The following is a 22775-nucleotide window of genomic DNA, read 5'->3' as shown; positions in this document are numbered from 1 at the left end:
TCCAAGCTAAAGAAGCCCAGTTCCCTCAGCCTTCCTTCAGAAGCACTGCAGGCAGCTAATTATCAGAGCAAACTAAAACCGTAAAGCACAGGAATATCCCATTAACATCAAGAAGTATCTTTAAAATTTCTACTTATGCTCCATCTAAGTGGGTAAAGACCAAACCACTGTTATGTGCTCTGCAAATGACTGCTGTTGGTAATGAGCCTCAGGTGAGGCTCCATAACGACAGAAAACTTGTGTGGAACCTGGATCTTCTCCTTGGATTTGCTTAGGAAGTGGTGCTCTTCTCTAAGCCTTGTTTGCTCGCTTATTAAATGGGAACAATAGCACAGACCTGCCTTTGTGAAAGAAACCGTAGGTGATAAGCTTTCCTTAAGGACAAAATATTGCTAGTAGGAAGGCATGTAACTTTCACAATGGTATTCAAATATTCACAATGGTATTCAATAGCATTATGAGCAACAGCAATATTCAAGAACCAAGGTTCGTTCCATTAACAATTTCACAGCCTCAGTTGTGCTTTGTTTAAACTCAGCATGAAACAAACATGACTGGAAAACAATGTGGGGGAGATCTCACCTCTTACATCGAAGTTTTTAGAGGGTCAGCCAGTTGATAAAGGTTGTGTTCTGTGCCTCCTGGAGCCACGGTGTTTTGTCTGTGTGGTGTTCCATGGTGCCCATGGCCTGCCAGCAGCTCTGGACAGAAATGCCACCAGGCCAGAACCTTTTGCTGCCTTCTGTAGGATCTGTGTCACTTCATTTTAGACAGCTTGGTGCAGATGATCCTATTTGAGCCAGTATGCCTCAGTTCTCCCCTTAGTGGAGAGGAAGCACATTGAAGGTGTTCTTTCACTTCCAGAGTCTGCACTGGAATGAAAAACATTTTCTAATGGGATTCCTCAGTCTACTAACTCTAAGGGAAATGTAGATCAAAAGGTGTGATATGGATGTATATATATATATTTGATACCATATATGCAAATATGTAGGCATCTACTTCTGATCAGATGAATCATGTGTTTGATAGTGGTACTTTAGTAACGTAAGTCTTCAGAAAATAGTCCTTGATGGGAATACAGTTTAATAGAGGATCAGGAGATCTTTAGAGGTAAAAGCGTCTCAGAAAATGGAGCATGAAGAGACTTGTAGCTCACCATAACCATAACGTAATAACCCTTTGGCATAACTCACTTACTTGTACTCAACATTAATACAAACAAAGATGAGTTCTTATTTCTTTCCAGCCTATAGATCACAATGAAGAAAATAGAGCAGACATTGGGAAGTAGTAAAACAGACATTAAAGCAACCCTGAGCTATGGAGCTGTGAAGACAAGTCAAACAAAGAGTGACCTTCATATTGCTGCTGCTCTTCAAAGTGCCTGGGTAACACAGGCTGGAGGGGACAGCTTCCAGCATCCTTCTGATAGACGGCTCAGCTCCTACCAGGGGATGCTGTCATAGCAGAGAGGAAGGAGTGAGCTGAATGATAAAATACTCAAAATGCCATGGATAATTGAATAGTTAATTTGCTCATTTATTCAAGTTCTGTAAACCCCAAAATAGCATTTTCAAGTGTTTTAATTTTTTCTTCATCAGTCCCACGTAGACTCCTCCTGGGCTCAAATAGCTGCTAAAATGAGAGAGTTTAAGGGGAACGAGTTTGCTGGTGTGCCCTGCAGCCCTTGTACATGGAGCCATGATGGCACTTCCTTTATCTCACATGCATATTTACAGTGATCTAAAGCACAAATGGAATATATTTAGCCCTTTGTCATATGCAGTGATTCCCTTAAGCTATCTGAAGTGCTGGTCTCTTGTTTTACTTTCTACTCAACTGAGTGGACAAAAGCTCTGAGCTACAGGATCTCCTGCTTTGTGGAGCAGGCTGAGAAGTGCTGTGCATGCAGTCACACTAGGTGTGGGACCTTGCATCATGTCCAGCATGCCTGTGGCTTTTTTCTGCAGCTGACTAAGGGTTCAAAGCTTTGGAAAAAGGAAATTTTGCTTTAAAACTCAGGATCCTGAATCTTTCTGGAATCAGTCTGATGGGGAGCAGCTGAGGGAGCTGGGGTGGGGCTGTGTGGAGAGGAGGAGGCTCTGGGGAGATCTCATTGCTCTCTGCAGCTCTCTGATAGGAGGTGGGGGTGAGTCTGCTTCTGAAACCAGGTAACAGCAATAGGATGAGAGGGAATGGCCTCAAGTAGTGCCAGGAGAGGGTCAGGTTGGATATTAGGAGAGGTCTTTTCTCTGGAACAGCAGTCAGGCTTTAGAACCAAGAAGGTTGTGGAGTCGTTGCAGGAGGTGTTCAAGAACTGTGGAGACATGGCACTGAGGGTCAGTGGCCGTGGTGGTGGTGGTGGTGGTGGTGGTGGTGGGGGGGGGGGGGGGGGGGCTGGGGTTAGACTTGGTGATCTTGGAGGTCTTTTGAACCCGTATGTTTCTATGATTGAGTGAAAAGCAGAGGCTCGGGTGAGAATGTGCCTTCTGACTCCAGAGCTCAGAGGAAGAAAATCAACCTTCTCTATCTTAGGAGCCTCCTGGCTGCATGAGCACACATGGAGTGGTTCCTGTACTTGAAACTGGTAAGACTGGAGATTATTGGTAAGGCACGCTGAGTACTGCTAGCTTCCTCTTGCACAAATTCACATTGGATTTAAGGATTTATACCAGATGGAGTTGATGGATGACCTTTGCCTGGACCTTTCACGTGGGGAATATTTTCCACTCCAAACCCAATGCCTCTAATGTTAAGTTTAGGTTAATTGCTAATCTGAATCACGTTAATGTTTTTTGTTCTGACTCTCTGGTTCAAAGGGAAGGAGATGTTTTCTGTCAGACATCTGTAAGTGATTTCCTTCTACCCTGAAGACATAAAGATGTGTAGAGGACCATTAGTAGGAATGGATGTGCTCGAGCAGAAGGTAAGTGCAGCAGAAGGCTGTCTGCAACCCCTGCTCTCTGTGCCCCTTTGTCTTCCTCTTACATCGATTGCTGGCTACAGTTTAATGCCCTGTTAAGAGCTGAAGAACATTGACTCTGCAGGCAGTGGTCCTCTCCTGAGCTTTGAATTCTTGAAACAGTTCAGTGCAAGAGAATTTTCAGTGTGCAAATATTTATCTGTCTGTTCTCCTGCTTGGCAGGTAAAAATTAAACCAGCAGCCTGGGTGTGTGCCATGGGTCTCATGGGGCTTTTACTGTTCGCACAAGGCTTGCCTGTGAAACAAGTGGCTTCTGTAAAGTCATTATACCCCCAGCGTAAATGAAGGATGGGTTAACTGGGCAGAAAAGCCTCTCAGAAGTCACAGAAGCACCAAGGATGTGATGAATCTTCTCTGCAGTCAATAATGTGGGCAGTCTAGGGTCAGCATGAGGGTCTTCAGAAACAACCTCGCTTTTCAGTGCATGTAATGTTTCCTAAAATTTGCATTTGTTCAGTGCTTGGAGAAGGGTATCACTTTGGAGGTGGGATGAGACCAGATCTTTGTCACTCAAATATCTGTATATAGACAATAATCTCCTTGCTTCAGCTTCCTGTCTCTATGCGTGTGCTTGTATGAGACACCAAATGCAATAGGAGAAGCTTGTGCATCTTGCTCAGGGTAAGACAAGCCCTTTCCATGCTCCTTTACTAGAGACAAATTGGAATGATTTGAAGAAAGAAACTCAAATCTGGCAGGAATGGATTTTTTCACATTACTGTCTGCTGGGGTATGAAGGAGGAACTCTTCTGCTGCGTAATGAATTATGCCAAAATGACAGCACAAAAACTGTAAAATAATGAAAATATTTAATCGTAGCAGTGACAAACTGAGCTACGTTCTCGCATCCGGGATTCGTGTTCATGTTTTGCATGGCTGAAGCTGTTTGCTGAATTCAGCTCGTATTTGCAAATAGCTGTGGCCACTCTGCGATTGCATTCTACTCAAGAGATTAAGTGATAAATGAGGAAATATAAAACATCCAACCACATAAGGAATGAGGTTCATGCTCCGGGTCTGAGCACAGGGCTACTCTGTGGCTCCTCAGTAGTGACAGGATTAGAGGGAACAGCCTCAAGTTGCATCAGGGGAATTTTAGGTTGGGTATTAGGAAATATTTCTCCTCTGAAAGAGTGGTCAGGTGCTGGAATGGGTAACCCAGGGTGTGTTGGGGTCACTGTCCCTGGAAGTATTCAAGAAACTTTTAGATGCGGTACTAAGGGGCATGGGAAATATTCATGGTAGGTGGATTGGTGGGACTGGATGGTCTTGGAGGTCTTTTCCAGCCTTGGTGATTCTATGGATTCCTCAGAGTCAGCAGCATCTCTGCAGCAAGTGTTGGTTAGCAAATTCAGACACCCTTCTGTCAGAGTGTCCCTCTGCTGCCATCAGTCACACAGCAACAACATGTCATGGAATACTGGTGGGAAGGTTCAACTTCTACTGCTGTCCCACCAACACCTGCCTATGTTTGGACCACAGCAATAAAATAGGAGGTGTTACTTTCAGAGCAACCTTCATAGTTCCATGTGCTGTACATAGCATTGGACATCAGTAGTGCTTAAGCACCTGTGTTAAAATTCCTATTAGTCTCACATATTTTATCTAAGAACAAGCAGCTAGAGAAGGAGATGTGAACAGCCTGATCAGCACTGACCTGCTTCAGACTTGTCGTCATGCTGCTTGTTCTGGTCATTATTACTGTCACAGGGGATACAAGACCATGGATGGTCATGGCTGCGTGTGACTGGAATAATCTTATGGGAAATCAACCTTTACAAACTCCTGTAGCAGATGATGATTGTCATTAGTGATCATGGTCCGGTTTTGCTTTTGTTCCTCTAAGAAGAGCAGAAAAATACTACTTTTGTCCTGTATTTCTTACAATCTCAACATACAGTGAGAAAAGAGGAGAAAAGTTGGGAAGAGGTAAAGACAGGTCATTAGCAACATTAATAAACTGGGACTAGATGTGTGTTCCAAAGCTTATGCTGATGTACTACAATGCTTCCTTTTGACTTCAGTGGTATTTTCTTCAGAGGCTTATATCCCTAGGTAGATCCAGGCACATGTTTGAGTATCTGAATGATAACAGCTAATAATAGCCAAAAAGAACGTCTACAAAAAAAAAGGGAAAAGCAGTTCATTGTGTGCACTCCTCATCAGGTATTATTAGAATATGCCATTGATAATGCAAGAAAAGATATTCAACTACAGGAGAGATGAAAAAACTGTGGATGTGAAAAGAATAAGCATAATAGCAGCGTGCTGGAGCCTGGTACCACACCACAGTAGCACCTGGAAATTGGCTCTGCTGTAAGAATATAGAAAGCAGCAGTGGTGCCACCTCTGGTGCACTGAACAGATTCACTTGTGCCTTGACCTTGTAAGACTTGCTTTGTCACTTGCTTTTTGTGAAAGTAGGTGCTAGCTGTGACAGGACCCGTGGCTTAGAAACAGGCATTTTGGGAGCCATCTCCAGCAATGTTTGGTGGGATGGTTGCTCTACTGATCTTCATTCAGCAGGAGGGGAGGAAGCTGCTGGCAGGTCACCAGCAGTTACCATACAGCAGCACCAAGCAGATAACCACTGAGCAGATGTGCCATAGAATCTTTCTGTTTGGAAAAGGCCGCTGTGATCATCTAGTCTAGCTATCAACCCATCACCACCATGCCCACTAAACCTTGTCCCTCATCGTAATACATCCAGCCCCAAGAAATTGATAGTTCTTAATACTTCCCATTGGATTAAGAACTGGGGCCATGCAAAACAGGGATTTACAGTCTGTAAGTGCTCACACATCACTCCAAAACACAGACAAAGCCTGACATTTCCTCAGTCCCCATGGTTTTTATCCAGGTCCTGGGAAGCCACCCTTCAGAGTGCTGTGCTACATGCTGATGAGTCAATCTGTTACACTGGATGTCTTCAGAGAAGGACAGAAATAATGATCCTACTGTCCTGTGAAGAGCTGGAGAGGAAATGTCAGCCAACGGCATATGTAAGGTATGGAGCATGTGGGCACTGCAGCCACGTAGGGATCAGATGAGCCCAGCATCTGTTTGCAAAGACGAGGCCAAGCCGAAATGAAGGCTGACAGATGGCTGGATGGGGTGCTCCATCCTTGCCTTGCGTGCCAGCCATGCCAGCAGTGTGGGAGCACAGAGCTGGTCTCTGGGAGACCAAGAAATGAAGCAGCTCAGTCCTAGGAGCACATTACTCCTGCCACTGGCAGAATGGGTCAGTTATATATTGCTCGTGTTCTAAGGCTGAGCACAAAGCTACAGCTTTCTTTAGCTCACAAAAAAAGAGTATTTTTATGAGTGACACATTGAAGATCATGATTTATCAATCATGAAGAAGGTAGAGACATTACAGCTCCCTCCTGTAAAATGCATTTCAGGGGTAAATGATTGGTCTGAGTTTTCTCTAGGGAGTTTTCTTTGTATTCTGTATATTCTTGTGTGCAGATAAAAGAATAAACAAGGTCAAGAAGATGATGAACTTATTCTAAGTGTATCTTGCATCCCAACAGGTTCATATTTCTTCCATATTGTGCCTAACAGGAGAACACACCGATTTTCTGGCTTTCACCAAGTTCTTCTCCAAGGCTGACTGTACTTTGGATAATGTCAACAGGGGAAGTTTATATTCGCTGGGGAGTTTATATCAAATTCTGCACTGGCAGTTCCTGAGAGGAGGTTCAAGGAGTGCAAACACACCACACATACTACACTATTACTGAGCCTATCTAGGCGCTCAAATGGCTTCTTCTGTGTGAGGGTGCCTCCAGTGCAGATAGATTCTTATCTCGCAGCACTCTGATATATGTCTCTGTGCTATTAACACTAGTCTACACCTAGAAGGAATAACAGAAATTGTTGCAACTCTTTGTCTTCGTGAATAAAGCCAGTGGGTTTACACTGCTTTATTTCCTATTGAACAGCAGTGTATTACTCACATAAGGCTTTAGTCTTATTTTAGAACTTTACAGTGAAGGGGAATGCAAAATGAAACAGTCCCAGGATTAATCACCTTGCTGCTTAAAAGCTGTGCTGCATATCTAAATCTGCCTTATTTATTTTCTAGCTATTGGAATAAAGAAAACAACTCCTCCACAGAAATTCAACAAATACCCGATCTGAAAGGATGGCATATATTCTTTATTCCTCGATGTCTGAGTATTTATTAGGCTGTGTTCAGTTGCTTACTGTCCGTAGTTACCTTTTTAAACTACCTTTGCAAGAGCTACCCATTAATGGTCCAATCTATTGGTAATTTACTGGTCTCCTAATTAATGTCATCTGCTATCTTAATTAGTAAGGATCTGGGGTTATTGATTCAAATATTAACATGGTCAAGATGTAATTTTAGGGGTATTAGTGAGATAATAACTTCCTGACTGCTAGAAAGGCTTCAGTTCACTAATAACTGCCATGCTGATTGTGTACTGTTCTATTGATCTGGAGGTCAGGACGGTACCAAATGTTTATGGAAATCTAAGGATACATCAATACAAACAGGTGTATGGACCCAGCTAGCTCAGATATTTCTAGCAAGGTAACTGCAGAAGCAATGAAGATTATCAGGTTGGATGAGTCCATGCTGAGGTCATTATCCACTCAAGCCTGTCCTGTCCCACAGCACTGGGGCCATCACTGTCGTTTGTAATTCTTTTCATCACAGAGTTAATGCAGTTATGGGCATTTTCTAGTCTATTTGACAAAGAAAGCCCTACTGTACAATTTAGACACCAGGTTTCACCACTGTGCATGGCAGCTCATGTCCTTTACAAGGGAATATCTTGCCATCTGATCAGTTTGTGCTTTCTTTTGTAGCTTCTCCACTTGTGCTTTCAAGATGACTGGTTATGCTCTCTTAAGACTCTACTGTCAGCAATACAGTCACCCAGTGGTATTTCCTTAGTAGGTGCTTTCTTCCACCTGGAATAACAAGTAGTTACTACAGCATCACCAGCCAGCAGACCAGGCTGCCCAGAGCTACATCCAGCCTTGCCTTGAATACCTCTAGAGATGGGGCATCCACAATCTCCTTGGGCAACCTGATCCACTGAGTCAAGGAGGTAATGTGATCTCCTGTACAACAGTCTTCAAAGTGGTGAAATGGTTAAATTTGAAGTGGAAAGCACCTTAAAAAAGCCACATCTCTAATACTGATCATATACTGCAGAGTCTACGGGGCAGGGACCAGCTGAGGCTCAATGTCTGCATTGTGCTAAACTCAGTTGGGTACTTGCTTCTGGATGTTATTAATATACAAGGATGAACTAGTAATCACTTTAACAAGGCAGCATGGAAAATACACCCGTATTCCTCTAAAAACCACAAGAGCCTCCTACCTGTGTTCAGGTTAGAAAACCTACTTATGATTTTTATTTTTTTTTTTCAACAGCCTAGTTTAATCTTTATTGAAATTCTTTCCAAAAAGTTGAAGGTATTAATTTCCTTCCTCCCCCCCCTGCCAGATATGACATTTATCCCTTGGTAAGCCTGAAAACCTCAGGCACTTCTAACAAGAGAGACATTTTAGTTTCCCGCAATGAGAGAAGCATAATGACGTGGTCCATTCCAAGATGGACTTGTTTTCAGGCTTTCTAAAGCAGAATTAATCAATAATTACAGCCATCATCTGCATGTGAGCCCCTGGAGTTTTATTTATACTCCAGTCACATTGCTCTGTGACCTAGAGCAATATACAGTAGTTTCGCCTGTTGGAAAATAAATCATATTACATTTTTGCATGCACATATAGTTAAGGCTTATCTTCTTTAGTTGTAAAGGAACAGAAATTTCTTCTGGAATTGCCTCTTTCATCTGCATTTAGTAATCTTAATATTTGGGACACAAAATGATTTCCAAGCCATGCTTGCCAGTTGGGTTTAATCCTTTGAGTTCTTAATTCTGAAAACTACATGACTATGTTAATTTGCAGAAGTGAGATTAAAATAAAAACATCTTTGTGTTTGTACTTAAAGTGAGGAGATTTCCATGCCTGAGTATCCAAATTAATAAATAGACGTTCACTAAGATTTAGAATGGCTTGGGTTGGAAAGGACCTCAAAGATTATTTCTGATCAGGAAATTTTCCACAATGGGGAAACTCTTTTTTCTGATTAACTTTCTTAACTAAGTTGAAATGTATACTCAGGTTAGATAGTTGGAAGTCTTAAAACTCCATTTCCAAACACTGGGGTTTGAGGGTGGGTGGGAAAAAGAAAGAAAAGTTGTTGTAACTGACACAGAAAGCACCTTTGTGCTGAAAGGTCATAGGAAGAACTGTAAAAGGCAACCAAGTCAGAAGTGAGTGAGAGGTTTAAATGCCTTATCTGTTTCACATAAAGAATATTAGTATGGAGTGAAGGTCATTAGAATGCCCATCTCATTCCATAGCCAGGGATGAAACTCAGTGCTATCTACCATGAAACATGACGTAGGAGCCTTCCCAAGTATGTGTTATCTGAATTGATAAATGAGAGATAGCAGAGAAAGAATGAGACAGCATTGAATTTAGGACCTAGTACCTGTAAAAAACTCTGCATACTAAAGTGTATTACAGGGGCCAGCCCTACTCCAACAGATTCAGAAGTGTTAGCAAGACAAAAACCCAAAACTGCTGCTGTAGGGATTAATTGTGTCTTTCTTGGTCTAAGCTGCCTTAATGATCTGAGGAGAGCAAACCACGTTCTTGTTTGCAGCACCATCTGCAATATTGCAGCTACAGCTGAAGGAGAAGATGGGACCATCAGGGAGCTCTTTCCCAAATACTGAACATATTAGACTAAAAATAAAAGTGTTTGAAAGCAACTGCTCCGGGTAGCTTCTTAATAGCACGGCAAACCATGTTGATGTTTTCTTTCCTTTTGTGAAAGCATCGTGTTCTTGCTTTCTGCTTGGTGACTTGTGCATTCTTCATAGATTTGGGGTTTTAGGAAGCATACTTTTCCTGCAGTACGAATGAAATGGGGAGGGCCAGGGGAAGGACTGTGGTCTCCATGCTACACTAGTAATATTTCAGGATCCTGTGTCATGACCAGGTAGTATGGGCTCCTTGCTCCACCTCAACCTTGGAGCTCTGAAGAGTTAGCAGAAAATCACTTCTACAACTACCTGGGAGTAATCAAAACCTCTGATGTTGAGGGTTTTTTTCCCACTGGACTTAAAGTTTTCAACATACCATGGCATGGGAGCTCTGGTAGATGTGTCCATGTAATTCTCCTGGTGACTCACTGAGGACTCACTTGTTCAGAGTAACCACTGATTCCTGGTGGGCAGGATTTGTTTTTCGGGGCAGAGCAGCTGAAAGAGGCAGGGAGTTTTTAAGATGTGTTAAGTGTTGCTGAGGAAGACACACTGGTAGACAGACAAGCTTCTAAACTCAAATAAGACTGAACAAGGAGAGGTAGAAATTACTGCATCTGTAGAGATATGCCCTGACAGAGATAGCTGGTGAGAAGTCATTTACAGAGCACTGCTTTCCTTTAAAGAGTCTCGGGCTGACACTGGTTAGCAAAAAACATTCAGCATCAAAACAAGATATATGACATCCTGATGGCTTAAATAGACTATGCAAAACTCCAGCTGCAGTTCTGAGGAGGTACGTAGCCCCCAGAGCAGCACAGTTTTGGAGCAGGTTCTCAGCGACGCCATCAGTGAAACAAATTTGTAGTATATAATAGGACTTCTTTGTGACCTTGGTGACTGACGGGTTCAAGGGACCTCGTGGTCCCTGAAGGTGACCTTGCACTCTGGCTCAACCAGATGGAAGTGAAGACTTCAAGTACCCAGGACAAAATATATCTGTTCCACTCCTGCATAAGCCAATGGTGCCATTGAAATTGGCATCCTCGTCCTGCCATGGCCAATAGAGAGGTGAATATCCTTGCTTGCCTGCCTGTGTCCTCCTGCTGGAGGGAATCCCACAGCACAGCCTGCACTGGGCTGATGAGCATTCAAGTGGAAGAGCAGCAGCCTTGCAGACGGCACTGCAGCAGTGGGGGAGCGTTTGCTGGATGGAAATGTAATATACGGGTCTAATTAGATAAGCTTGACTGGCGCATGTAGCAGCCCCCTGGGCTGAGCTGAGACAATTCTGCACTATTCCTGTGATCAGAGCTGCTCAAGGCATGCTGCAGCAGAGAAAAAAAATCTCCCAGAAAATGGTTTCAACTCCCCTCACACCTGCAACCTTCCGCCAGTTCGCCCATCTGCGGTCAAATTGGTGCATCAAATTTAATACTTCATCATCGTTCCCTGCTAACAAAGAGAAAGCAGACACTGATTTCCTACACTATAAGCACTTCGGGGCAGAATCCATCTTTCCCAGTAATTTATTCAGTGCCGGTTTGAGTTCAGTAAGTCAGGTGCCAAACAAACTGGCAGTATTCAGGAAAAGAAAAAAACAACAAAAATCACATATATTTTGTTGGGTTATGTGGTAAAAAGCTCATCTACAGGCCTTTTGAGGAGAAGAGAAAGACAGTGAGGGTACCCCAACCAACCACCACCCTGCCCAGCTGCCCTCAGGCCCACTGGGTCTATCGCCGCAGGCCCAGAGCAGCACAGGAGCACCAAGATAGGGGACAGAGACCCAAATGAAGGACCTGGAAGATGAACAACCCCATCTGCTGCCACCTCAGGGGCTGCCCCAAGGAAGCCTGAACCCCATGGGCCTGTGGCTCCCATGAAGAGCAGCCAGTGCTGGATCAAACTTTGGGACTGAGGGATCATTATCTTGGCATGTGGGACTTGTTCTGGGATGCAAGCAAAGACCCAGCTCTTACCCTGAGTGAGGGACTCCCTCATCTGCATGCAGTGTTTATTTGAACCAAGCAATTTGACTCAGATATGTGGACATTGGGGTGTGTGGCCCACACACTGCATTCTAGTGCCGAGCCTGAATCTCCTAGGTGAGAGGCCATGCATCATGGAAGGCTCCCTCTGAGGCTATTAGCACTGTGCACTAGCGCAGTCACAGATCCTATGAGGAAAACATAATAAAACACCATGCTTTAACTGAAAATTACTACTGTTGTTGTTATTATTATTTATTTATTTGGATATCTAGTCCCCCAGCAAACAACCCTGCCCCCCACCCCCAAACCCAGACTGCCATCCCCTTGAAAACAAAATGGAAGTGCAATGGTTTTTGAATGAAATATGTGAAGTCTAGCCCTAAAGCAATCAGCATGCACAAGGGCAGTTAAGATACCCTGATATGAAAACAACCAAGCTTGACAGGAAGGCCACAGGCCTTCCTCTATACACATCTTAGATTGATGTCTTAGAAGGTCTGGGACTCCCTGGCATCTCTCTTCAGAGGTGACCCATTGGTCCATAACAAACCTGCTGCAAAGTAGTTTTTAGCTTATTTATAAAACAGTATCATCGAATCAGAGGATGGTTGGGGTTGGAAGGGACCCTAAAACCCATTTGATTCTTGCCCTTGCCATGGACAGGGACATCTCCCAACAGCTCAGTCTGCCCCATCCAGCCCAGCCTTGAGCACCTCCAGACATGTAGAAGTGAAAATTACAGACCTGGGAATTGTTATTTTCCTTCGTTGTTTTTGAGAGGGAGATATGATGAAGGGTGAGTAAATTCTCACATTTGACAATATGAATAGCAGGATTTGCTATAATTCTCACCTAATCTGGGCTAGGCACAATCATTAATGCTATCACCGAATGCCTTTGATTTAATATAACTTATGAAAAGAAGCTTAGTTATCAATGTATATATATATATATTTAGATGAAAGCCTTCTGTGCTTCAGGAATATTGCTACATAAAAGTTAATGTGGAAGAGATGATTCAATATCCTACAGCAAGTATAGAAGCAAACAATACCTAAATATTTAAACAGCAAGAAGATAAGAATACCACAGCATGCTAATATGGTATGCACATATCCCACATCTCTGATCCACATTCTTTAAGCCTATAAAAATAGTTATGAATTCTTTTATTTACCATTTTAAAAGAGAGCTTCATAAAACCCGATTTAACTGCTAAATGCTGAATGAAAATCTCCGTAGGGGTTATATTTAGAAATTCATATTTATATTCGAGCAATGATCAAAATTTCTCTCTTCTCAGTGATCTCCAAAAGCTTTACAAGAGTGAAATCTGTGCTCGGCATTTTCAAGTGCCTGGAGACCAATTGGAGGGAGGTGACAGAGGGTCTTCCCCGCAAGGTCTCTGCCTCCACCAGTGGCACTTACTCATCTGATACCCCTGTCACCACCCTATTTCTCACTGTCTTCCAAGTCACTGTGATTCGGGACTATGGTTAGATTGAGCACAAAAAAAAGGGAGATTTCTTATGCTGCATTGATCTTGGACTCGCACCAGGTAAGATGGAAAAACAAGGTTCTCAGCCCAAGAGCAAGCTTTTGCTATGGCGCTGACCTGAAAAACAAAGCACCAAACAAGTGCAAGAAGTTTGCCACCCATGTGATCTCTAGCAAGTCACTTATTTTCTGTCTGCCTTCATTATCTGCCAGAAAATGGAGGTGATGTTAATTCCTACCTCTCTTTTGCGGAGATGTATTCTACTACTGCACTGCTGAGTTATTTGTTCAGCAGCAGTGTTGTTGGGAATGGCTCTGCATTTAACCCCAATTCCTGCCACTGCACTCAAGAAGTGATCTGTACCAGCACCCTGCTTATCACAGGTGGCCAGACTGTTACACAAATGGGACTGTGTCTAAGAGAAGATCTGGGGATAAAAGTTCTGCCAATGGATGAAGCTACATCTTTTGTAACTGCTGAAATGGTGCTTTGGCTGGATTTAATGGGTGTACAATGAAACCATCCTTTAGTCTGCAGAGCAGATCCTGCTCACACAGGCAGTGGTGGGGCATGGGCAGCCACATGACTGAGCAGTGTGTTCTCCCCATGGACAGAGGCTAGTTCAGTGTGAGAAGGAAGACTATGGACCACTTGGCTGGCTTTAGGTAGCATGCAGGACTTGTTGTATCAGTGCAGTTTTTAACTATCATCTTCCTTACACAGCCAGGAGAGGAGGAATGCCATTGCAGCTGAAAGAAAGAGCTGTAATAAATCAAAATCTGGTCCATTCTTTGATAGCAAAGTTATGGAGCAATGAGCTCAGGAACTGCCCTCCAATGCACTTGTATTTCTACTGTGGCTATTTGCAAGGAGGGATGAGGAAGCAGCTGGCTCAGCACACCTCAGGCAGGGCCAGCAGTTCACAGCTCCCCCCTGAAGGCAGGGAACTCAGCCCAGGGAAGACTCTGTGCCCTTTCACAGCTTTGCTCAGACTTTGGTCATTTGAATCGCATCAGCAGTCAGGAGCAAATAGGCAACACTGCTACTGGAGTTAATAGCAGCAAAATCTTAGCTCTGCTATACACAGGTGCTTCTTGTAAGGCTTTCCCATAATGCAGATACACGTAGCACCCTAATCAGTGTGAAAGTCGTGTATTTCATGAAGCGTATCTGCAAAAAAAGCTTGTAAAGGGGGAAAAAAAAAAGGTGTTAAAGAAGGCTTTAGAGAAGGGCAATTTTCATGTTTCCTCCAAAACACTTAGTGAACAGAAGTGAACACTCACTCAGTGAACAGGAGTTTGGAAACTCCTGAATGTTTATTGCTTCCACCTAAATCACTGTGTTGGGACATGACTCTGACATAGGATTTGGGTTTGGGTGGTGCTGTGTGGGGCGAGGGGTTGGACTCGATAGTCCTTGTGGGTCCCTTCTAACTCAGGCTATTCTATAGTTCTACGATTCTATGACTTCTCTATTCCTGGGAAGATTTTAGCAAGAATAAATGGTTTCCTGATGATGCAAGGATGATTTGGGCTATGTGCTGAGAGAAACTTCTTGCTGTAAAGGGTCACGGAGTGATGGGCTGGGCTGGTAGATTTTTTCACATACTCTGAAGGTCTTGGAGCACCAGTTAGATGCACATCTGTCAGAAAATGGCTAAGGACGGTTCTTTCTTGAACCAAAGAGACAGATTACGTGGCTTATATTCAGTACCTGCAGGATAACATTGTAAGATCACTGGATTCTGGGTCCCCCCTTGGTGATTCATCTGAAGATTTCCCCCCAGATGTCAAGTCTTTAAGTATAACTTGGGATTTCAGAGACTTTTGAATATGACTGAGCAAAAAGTGGAATACTCTTCCTTTGATTAAAACAAGAAGATTTCATTATTAAGAATTCCTACACCAAAACTGCCACCACATATTGCTTTCAAAGTGAACCGAGAAGCCTGGAGACCTTACAAAAGACGTTTCCAAAATGCCCCTCGGTGCATAGAACTATTCCACCTGAGCCCTTGCATAAGCTAATATCAACCATGTGTTTTGAGCCCTCGGAGCACACATTCCAATTGCTTTTTGCTTTGACAGTGAGCCGATAAAACTCCCTGATTGTTGCTTAGAAGTCCTCTTGTATTAATAGAAACATTGTCACCAGGCTCTGTGTATTGTGGAAATACAGAGCCCTGTTTCAGATCCAAGTGATTTTGTGTGTTGTGTGCTCGCATTTTAACAATGCTATCACTCTGCTCGTTCGTTTCAGGTGTCACCAGAGACCGTAACTCATCTTTATGGAACCTTCATCCTTGTATTCTTTTTCCTGAAAACATTATCCTTCTTTTTTGGCTCAAAGGCTACATTGCTTTACAGTTTTTGATGGCAGCTGGAGCAGATATTCATTCCAAAAAAATCTGACAACTACGCTTTACTGTCAGAATATATTATCCAGAAGTTGAAACAGGTCTGTTCAATGTGGATTAAAGCAGACACGTCCCAGGTAGTTGGAGAAGGTTTCTTTGTCCACCACTGCACATCTCTGTGGCTGTTGCTCTCCTCGTGCTCAGAGCAGTGACAGAATTGCCCTGGGGAGGCAATTCACCATGCCTTTGGGTGAGGGGAGACCACCAAAAATGCCCATGGCTTTTAAAGGGATTCACATTTCCCAGATATCCATGTTAACAATACAGCTACAGGTTAAATAATAGCAGATGGCACCATCCTGATGCACGCAGGGCTATAAAGTGGCTGGCGATGAGGAAGTGGAGGAATGGGATAGAGCCAGCAATCTGCTTTTGATCCTAGTGGTGGCTTGGCGTTGGTTGATCTGTCCAAGACATTTTAGGCTACTGTAAATCAGTGCCTCTTCTTTGGAGATAACAGGCGCACTCTGATGTTGATGGATGAAATGGCCCCCATATGTGTAATGAAAACAGACAGAAAACTTAACCCATCAAATCTTCTGGAAACCTTAAAGCATTTCTTTCCCTGGCCAAGCTCATGATGATGATCAGTGCTCCCCTTCTGCAGCTCTGTCCAAAGACCAGCTGTGCAGGAAGACTCTCCTGAGGCCAGGATAGGCACTATGAGCCCTTTTTTGGTTGTTTTGTTGTTGTTGTTGCTGTTGTTTTAATTCAGATTCAGAAACTGAGTTTCCTCTGTGAATGGGCAATTTTGTTTTGGTTTTTGTGTTTTTTCTCTCTTTGAAAGCATTGGCTGGTGGATCACCAGTAAGCACTCTGTGGTATGCACAGTCTGAACTGCATGTACCCAAATAAATGGGTGCCATCAAACCACAGTGGGGCTGGGAATGCACTTAGAATCATAGAATGTCTGAGGTTGGAAAAGATCTCTAAGGTCATCCAGTCCAACCATCTACTTACCACCAATATTTCCCCACTAAACCATATTATCCCTTAGTACAACTTATAAACGGTTCTTGCATACCTCCAGGAATGGTGACCCAACCACCTCCTTGGGCAGACTGTGCCAGTGCCTGACTGCTCTTTTGGAGAAGAAATCTTTCCTTATATCCAACCTGACCCTCACCCAATGCAACATGAGGCCATTCCCTCTACTCCTATTGCTTAAAGCTAGGCATGAATTCAAGGGCTTATTCTAAGCAGTTGTTAAAGCATCTCACCAAGTTTTGACCTTGATAGTAAAAAAAGATATGCAACATATGTGCCTGTTAATGCACGCTTGCATATGTGCTCATTTTATTTACCAATCACATTATAGAACCTCTATAAATAAGCAAGTCATGCAGATGGCAATGTTCACTGAATGGAAATGGCTTATTTGATTTTCCATTTAATAAAGAATTAATAATATTGCAACTGCTTGTATTTGAAGAGTAATGCAGATCAGGTGTCACCCATATATTACTCATTTAAGTTTTGAGTAGGCTAGGCAGCTTAAATTAGACTCCAGCTTCACATGCAGACTATTTCAATTAGAGTAATCTCTTGTGATCTAATATTCTTAGCTTTAAAGTCATACTGCGTAAATATTTTATTACATATTTAATAACACTTTTTCATAATCAAGAAACTAATGCCCATATATAAAATATGTGCATTTAAAGAGCTGCTGACACGACATGGGAAACTTTGAGAAATATTCTATTTGGGAATTAATTCAGCTTGGGGCAAAATTCAGAAGTAATATTTAAGTGAGGGCAGCTGAATACATTACACATGGCTGCACAAATCTGAAACAAAAGCCCAGTTTTGCTCCACCATTTATTTTACATGTAAGAGTGTAGTCAATTCATATCCATACTATTACAAAACAATCCTAAGTACCTTACTGAATCAATACTAAAGTGGAATCTAAAAGGGGAGACCAAGACCAAACAATTAAACTAAGGATAAATGTTGAATATAAACATTAATTAATAATGGATTTCTGTTTAAGTCCCACACAAAGACACGTTTGGGAAAAGCAGGGGGGATGGAGGGGGGACAGTGTTGAGACTCAGCCAGCTGGACAGTGGCAGTTGTGAAAGATAAAGGTGTACTTTTTTAAAACCATAGCCATCATAATTATGTTCTTAATAATAAGCAGGTGTTTGTGGTCTCATTTGCTACATCAATGGCAGTAGAAAAAAAGATCACCGAGTACAAGATGGCCTGGAGATGAAAGGCCCCAAATCCTGACGGACAGGATAATATAAAGCTTTGGTCCAGCTCGAATGTCAACAACATACTCCTTCTATTGTCCTTGCTGGTAAACTAGGAGATGTGATGATGCTTTGCTAAACCACAACAGTTCATGAGACCAGCCAAGGACAGTGAGGGAGACACAGTGGGGAGGATGTAGCACTCTCTGTTCGCCATTGGTCTCCATCACTGAGCACAAAGATCCCTGGAAATGCAGGAAGGTTTTTACACTGCAGAATTCATACTTATTCTGCATGGTTCTGAGCAGCCTGGTCTGGTAGTTGGTGACCCTGCACATAGCAGGGGGTTGAAACTGGATGAGCATCGTGGGCCTTTTCAACCCAGGCCATTCTAGGATTTTATGAAGCATCTTCCTTCCTGTTGTCTCTATTTCCAAGGAGCTATCAATTCATGCCCCCCTTTTTAACCACAGACAGTAAGAGTAGGCAATGAGAGAATTTCATTTTGATTCTCATCAGATGAGTCCAACTTTTATCCCTTTTGCAACACTGTAAGAATACAAATATTACAGAAGGGGTTTTCAACTGAGAAGATCACTAATTTTATTATTACTTTTTTTAGTGGATGCTATACATATCCTAAGGAGACATAAGGAACACAGATTTGATTAAGTAGATGGTCACATTTTAGAAAAAAAATATGGGATAATGTGGTCAGTAGATTAAAATCAAGAAAGAATTTTTGATAGCAAATGACTCTGATTTCACTTCAGTGCTATCAGGACTCATGGAAAATCTGGAGGGTTGTTCACTGTTTCCTGCAGGAAACCAGACGGCAGCTCCACAGCCACAACAGTCATAGAATCATAGAGTCATAGAACCATGGAATGGCGTCAGTTGGAAGAAACATCCAAGATCATCCAGTTCTAATTCCCTATCACTGGCTGGGGCAAATCCAAAGCCTTGGGCACCTCCATGGATGGGGAACCCATAACTCTAAGCAGTACCAGGGCCTCACTGCCTCTGAGTAAAGAAATTCTGCCCAACAAAAGCTTAAGAGAGGAGAATTAAAACGTACTCAAAGTTGGCATCCACGTTCTGAATTAGGAGCATTATACTGTTTATCAGGAACAATATATCACAGTGTAACAGTGTTTTGTTTGTCTTTGTTTAAATAAGCTGTTACGATAAATCTAAAGACAAACAGCGGATACATAATTGGGATAAGAATCTCCCATCGTACACAGATTAAGTAAATAACCTGGTGCGCTGGCATAGGCAAACAGCAATCCATCATTGACCCCATGGCTCAGGTGCCATTTTTTCTCACAGCAGAATGGGATCCAGAATCCCCCTGTAGTCCTGTCTCTAAAACACAATTAATCTAAGAATAAATTAAATTATTATGCTGATGTAATTATAAAATCGTAGAATCATTTGAGTGGGAAGGAACCTCATCGAATCCAGCTCCCCTGCAATGAACCAGAACACCCACAGCTCCATTCGGTTCCCAGAGCTCCCTCCAGCCTGACCTTGAGTGTCAGGCTTATCTTTCACATCACTGTTGCCACTGCTGAAGTGCACTACCCACCACCTCAGTGTGCTCACAACCAATTTTTGGTCTCCATAAACATTCAGCAAGCATCAATGGATGTCAGTGCATGCAATTTTTTTCTGCATGAAGTAAATCAGTTCCACACCTTTGCTCCACCTGCACTTCCACGCCAGATGCCATTCTGCCACAGTGTCCCTCTGCTGCCATCTGCCACACAGCAAAAATGCCATGCAGTATTGGTGGGAAGGTTCAGCCTCTGTTGTCATCCCACCAACATCTGCCTCTGGTGTCATGGACCAACATACCAAAATAGGAGGCATTACATTTGGAGCCCTCATGAAAATTTTTGCCCATCCTGAGATAGACCACTGAAATTAGACAGCCTTTCTCAAAAATTGGACTTCTAATGGGTGGCCCTAGCATGTGTACTCAGCTGCACATTTGCATGCAACTTTCAATAGCATCACAGAATCACAGAATGGCCTGGGTTGGAAGAGATCTCAAGGATCACAAAGCTCTGGCACTGCAGGCAGGGCCACCAACCTTCACATTGAATACCAGCCCAGGCTGCCCAGGGCCCTATCCAACCTGGCCTTGAATGCCTGCAGGGATGGACGGGGCATCCACAGCCTCCTTGGGCAACCTGTTCCAGTGCGTCACTACCCTCTGGGGGAAAAACTTCCTCCTAAGATCCAACCTAAACCTCCCTTGTCTCAGTTTAAAACCATCCCCCCTTGTCCTATCACTGCCCACCCCCACAAAACAGCTGTTCCCCCTCCTGTTTATATGCTCCCTTCAAGTATTTGAAGGAACGTTATGAAAGCTGCAATACCGGGGAACTCAATCAAAGGTTGTGAAGTGGGATTTAACTTGGATCCATCTGTGTCTGCTGCCGAATCTCAGCTCCATGAGGAACAGAACGCCAGACATGCAGCTGGGCACTCAGTTCCAACAAGGTAATGTCAGCACAGCAGCAGTTTCAAATCCCGGTGTATATAACTGTGCTCAGTGGTGGCACCACTCACAGCACGGCCGTGATCGTATAGTGGTCAGTACTCTGCGTTGTGGCCGCAGCAACCTCGGTTCGAATCCGAGTCACGGCAGGAACGGTTCCCATAAACATGGCTTGAATTTTGGGTGGTGGGTCCCTTCTGATTTAATTCTGACACACTCTGGCATCTGTTATTTCACAGCTGCTGGAGGGAGGAGATTATTACACGAGCCCTCAAAGAGAGCAGAGGGAGCAGAAAAGTTGTTGTGAGAAGAGTTTGTGTTCCAATGTAAATGATTTGAGAAAGCACAGAGGCATCGAGGAAGGACGCTGCCAACACACACATACACAGATATCTCGAAGTACAGTCCTGGATGTGGGGTACAACAGAGCTGTTACACTGTCAGGGAATCACTGCGCAGCCCTAATCCAGCATCTGTTATCTCTGAAAACACACCGCAATGAATTCCCTGCGCTCCAGACACGGCCGTGATTTGAAAAATGCCGCTATTAATTGATTCCCCAAATTAACCGTTAATCCAAGAGCCCTGATTATGATTAGTGTGCTAATCAATTTATTTGATAGAAGGCTTTTTAAATTTTTCCAAATTACAGTTCACTTCTTCTCTCTCTCTTTTTAGCTTGTTTCATCCAATTAACTGTTTTTCCTAGCAGTGAAAAGCAAGATCTTCCTTTCTTAATTGCCTCTTGACCCTTTCTCCCTCTCCAATGCGGTTGCCTTTAGAGGTTCTTCATCATGAGAAAATTAAAATGCTATCAACGAATTAAAAATATTGTTTGGCTCAGAGGAAACTTCCCAGCACGTCTGTGAATGCTTCGGAGTTATATTTACACAGCTTTGCTGGGGAAAGTCTGACTCCTGAGCACACTGGATTGCCCTTCAGTTAATGCATACAGATGAACAACCTCCCTGGCGACTTTGCAGGATGTGCTTTGGTAATTGCTGATTGCAACACCAGGCATGGGATGTCTGCAGTGCACGAGAGAGCTGTGCGGGGAGCAGGGATACATGGATGTCCCCTGATGGCCCAGAGGTTGGTGGGATGGCCCAAAGCTCAGGGTAGATCTTAGCATGCCAGCATCAGACATGCATGGTGTGTGTGGGGGAGAGGGTAGAGTGCCTCAGGAAAGCACATGGAAAGTTACCATGCTTCTTGGAGAGGGAAAGCAAAGCCCAGAGCTTGGCTGGCACAGCCACATCTGATGGCTGATGGCTGTTCTCATCTCCAGCCTCCCTCAGATCAGTGGGTTTGCAGAGGCTCTCCAAGCTGCTTCTTACAATCAGACCCCACAACTGAGATTTCTGAAGCAGCCCATTCTGAAAATGAAGAAATAGCTATTGTTAGTGACAATGTTTGTACTGCAGCATCCTCTCCTCATATATATAAAGGTCAACTCTAAATCAGAAACTCAGTTTAAAGAAAGAGCAAGCCACTTCCTGGGCTGCTAGTGCTTGGGGCAAGAGGGCAGGACAGGATAACTCCCTTTCCTTCTCCTTCTCAGCTCCTGCTCCGTTTCCATCTCTTAGTGCCATTGCTTTATGCATCAGCTTGTCATGCATTTGTGCCACCTGTGTGCGTAGCGCTATGCCTAGAGAATGCATACTGTCTTCTCAAATGTCTTTCCTCATTTCTTCACTGGATTGGTTTTTTTTTTCACAGCAGAAGAACCCAGAATAGCTACTGCTCAGCATGTTCTCACAGAGGGATCCTTTCTTGTCTGTGAGTGCTGTTTGCTGCTGAAATATCTCACTGCTTTCATGCAGTGTAACTGTGTGATCAGGGCGCTTCTCCTCCTTCCCCTCCATCCTCCTCTGAAAGCTGGGAGATTTCCATTCCAGTTCCCCCGAACACTGAAATCTTCAGGAACTCTTCCAGCTCTGCTCAGCTCTTGCACCAGCACAAAAGCCCTTGCTCAGAATCCCCTCCTTGATGCCTTCAAGTTGTACTCCCCCACAGCTGGCAGAGCTGTTTTGTTGGGAGCAGCTAACAGGCTGCAGTGTTTGGTGTCAGCATGCGAGTAATCTGTGATCAATTGCAGCTGAATGGAAGCTGAATCATCTGACAGATGTACAAACCATGCATTGCAGCAAAGAGCCAAAAGGATTTCTCCCTGAAGCACACAAGCCAATGAACCATGATGTACAGGTGAGTAAGCTGCTGGCCACTCCATGTTAATGCCTGATTGTCCAGATCTGATAGCCCAGGAAGAAAAGGAAGTTTTACAAAAGAACTTTCCAGCATAGATTTGCAAGCAAGGAGCTTGGGGACGTGATTGTCACTGAGACACAGTTA

At 43.5% G+C, this 22775-nt stretch overlaps 1 long non-coding RNA gene and 1 other non-coding gene across 2 annotated transcripts; both read left to right on the top strand.

Moving 5' to 3' along the window:
- Positions 1-2159: 2159 nt before the first annotated feature.
- LOC140252360 (uncharacterized) lies at positions 2160-7591 on the top strand. Its single transcript, XR_011903638.1, has 5 exons — positions 2160-2342; positions 2539-2590; positions 2823-2929; positions 5847-5993; positions 6523-7591. It is a non-coding gene; the product is annotated as an uncharacterized lncRNA (long non-coding RNA).
- A 12909-nt stretch (positions 7592-20500) lies between these two features.
- On the top strand, positions 20501-20572 carry TRNAH-GUG (transfer RNA histidin (anticodon GUG)). Its single transcript has one exon. It is a non-coding gene; the product is annotated as a tRNA-His (tRNA).
- The last annotated feature ends 2203 nt before the right edge of the window (positions 20573-22775 follow it).

The sequence above is a fragment of the Excalfactoria chinensis genome, chromosome 5 (assembly GCF_039878825.1).
Source record: "Excalfactoria chinensis isolate bCotChi1 chromosome 5, bCotChi1.hap2, whole genome shotgun sequence".
NCBI classification, from domain to species: domain Eukaryota; kingdom Metazoa; phylum Chordata; class Aves; order Galliformes; family Phasianidae; genus Excalfactoria; species Excalfactoria chinensis.
Note: the sequence above shows the minus strand (reverse complement) of the source record. Positions and strands in the feature narration are given on the sequence as shown.